Source organism: Aptenodytes forsteri, unplaced genomic scaffold, assembly GCF_000699145.1.
Source record: "Aptenodytes forsteri isolate BGI_AS27 unplaced genomic scaffold, ASM69914v1 Scaffold56, whole genome shotgun sequence".
NCBI lineage: Eukaryota > Metazoa > Chordata > Aves > Sphenisciformes > Spheniscidae > Aptenodytes > Aptenodytes forsteri.
The window spans coordinates 6,058,190-6,060,543 of record NW_008796213.1 but is presented as its reverse complement, the minus strand read 5'-3'; the positions used below and the strand labels follow the sequence as shown (position 1 = coordinate 6,060,543).

At 51.1% G+C, this 2,354-nt stretch overlaps 1 pseudogene across 1 annotated transcript; it reads left to right on the top strand.

Moving 5' to 3' along the window:
- Nucleotides 1-1,239: 1,239 nt before the first annotated feature.
- LOC103906467 lies at nt 1,240-1,991 on the top strand (annotated as a pseudogene). The gene has a single exon (XR_658007.2). The product of XR_658007.2 is annotated as an elongation factor 1-beta pseudogene (transcript).
- Nucleotides 1,992-2,354: the final 363 nt, after the last annotated feature.

Below are 2,354 nucleotides of genomic sequence, written 5' to 3'. Positions count from 1 at the left end.
CACAGTGCCACCTCCCGGCCACGCCGCGCTCCGGAGGGAAGAGGACGGGGAAACGGCTGGGGAGGAGATGGGGTGCGGCCAAAAAGCATTTAGCAGCGGGCTGCAGGAGATGTCGGGGAGCCCGGCTCTGCAAGGAGGGGGGGATGTGGCTGGACGGTTTTGCAACCACGATGTAGACCGGGGTGTGAGGAAACGCAGCCTGGCTGGCACGTAATGGGGAGCTGCAGCATCCGGAGACCTCTGGTAAATGCATACACAAAATCGGTAAGGGGTTTTCCCCCCGCCACACACACACACACACACACACGCACACACACAAACCCCCTGAGATGCTCACTGAATCCTTGTTTGGAAATTTTTCAGGAGCTTCTGGTTTTACTAGAAAAGCCTCTCTCCATTGCTTACTGCTCCCTCAAATCGACTGGGACGTCCTGAAGCAGCAGGGCAGGCAGGGAGCTGCAGGCCAAGGATAGTCCCAGTGTCCTTGCACAGGAAGGGACATCCTTGCCCAAACCTGAAAACACACAGCTACAGGGAAGCCGCCGCTCCGCAAATACTGGCTAAAGGCAGAGGCGGGAAAAAGCAGCCTGAAAAGCAGCCAAAGTCCGTGGCCCTTTGAACTTGCATTATGCCAGCCAGGGGAAGCTGCCAACTTTCCGTGCAAAGAGCCCTCTTAGTTGTGGCTGAGCAGCACAGTCAGGAGTGGATGTGTGTGGTGCATGTGTGTCCCAAGAAGGTGTGTGTTTCTGAGGGCGAAAAGGTGTTTTTAGATGGAGGCAATGTGGGACATCAGTGCATATCTGCACAGTGCTGCAACAAGAGCCCAGAGCAGAACTAGTGGACCCAAAACTCAGGTGCCCACCCAGAGTACGGGGAACCAGACACATGGGCCAACTTGAAACCTGAGTGGGAAATCTCAGCTAGCAATGTCACTGCAGGGGGATGAACCCGTATGCTGAACTAGTGCTTCAAAGAGGACAGGGAAGCTCAGGCAATTTGGACTCTGAAATGGTCCAAGGTAACTAGTACTGATGCAACTGTGTGTTTATACTGTAATGGCACTGGACACCCCACCCCCTTTGCTCCAGAACAAGACAATTTGGGAATTCCTGCTGGAAAGAAGGAGCTTTGCTTCCCCCAGCCAGTGCCTTTTGCTACCAGGCAACCTCTGACAGTCCAGGCTGATTAAACAGTGAACTGGTGGTAGTACACTGGTGATACGTACTCTTTGCACGGCGGTCAGGCTCAGGGTGCGGGTGGGAGCGTGTGTGCCACATTGTTGCCGTCATGGGCTTCGGGGACCTTAAGTCCGCTGCTGGCCTCCGGTTCCTCAATGACTTTCCGGCTGACAGGAGCTATATTGAGGGGTATGTCCCTTCTCAGGCTGATATAGCAGTCTTTGAAGCAATCGCTGCCCCACCTTCTGCAGACTTGTTTCATGCTCTTCGGTGGTACAATCATATCAAGTCGTACAAAAAGCAAAAGGCAAGCTTGCCAGGAGTAAAGAAGGCTTTGGGGAAATACGGCCCTGCTGATGTGGAGGACACAACAGGTGCAGCCACAGATAGCAAAGATGATGATGACATTGATCTTTTTGGATCTGACGACAAGGAGGAAAGTGAAGCAGCAAAGAAACTGAAGGAAGAACATCTGGCCCAATATGAATCAAAGAAGTCCAAAAAACCAGCTGTTGTTGCCAAATCATCAACCTTGCTTGATGTAAAACCTTGGGATGATGAGACAGACGTGGCCAAACTAGAGGAGTGTGTTTGAAGCATTCAGGCAGATGGCTTGGTCTGGGGATCTTCCAAGCTGGTACCGGTCGGCTATGGTATCAAAAAGCTTCAGATCCAGTGTGTTGTTGATGATAAAGTTGGAACAGATATGCTGGAAGAGAGAATAACAGCTTTTGAAGATTATGTACAATCAATAGATGTAGCTGCTTTCAATAAGATTTAAGTCTTGATATATCTAGAACAAATGTAATTGCAAAGAATTTATTTTTTCTTCTAAAACCAGGCCAGTCAGTCTCATGTCTGTGCCTGGGAAGATCATGGAACAGATCCTCCTGGAAGCTATGCTAAGGCACGTGAAGGTCAGGGAGGTGATTCAAGACAGCCAGCATGGCTTCATCAAGGGCAAGTCCTGCCTGACTAACCTAGTGGCCTTCTATGATGGAGTGACTACATCAGTGGACACAGGAAGGGCTACAGATGTCGTCTATCTGGACCTCTGTAAGGCCTTGGACACGGTCCCCCACAACATCCTTCTCCCTAAACTGGGGAGGTATGGATTTGATGGGTGGACTGTCCGGGGGGTGAGGAATTGGTGAGATGGTCGCATCCAGAGGGTAG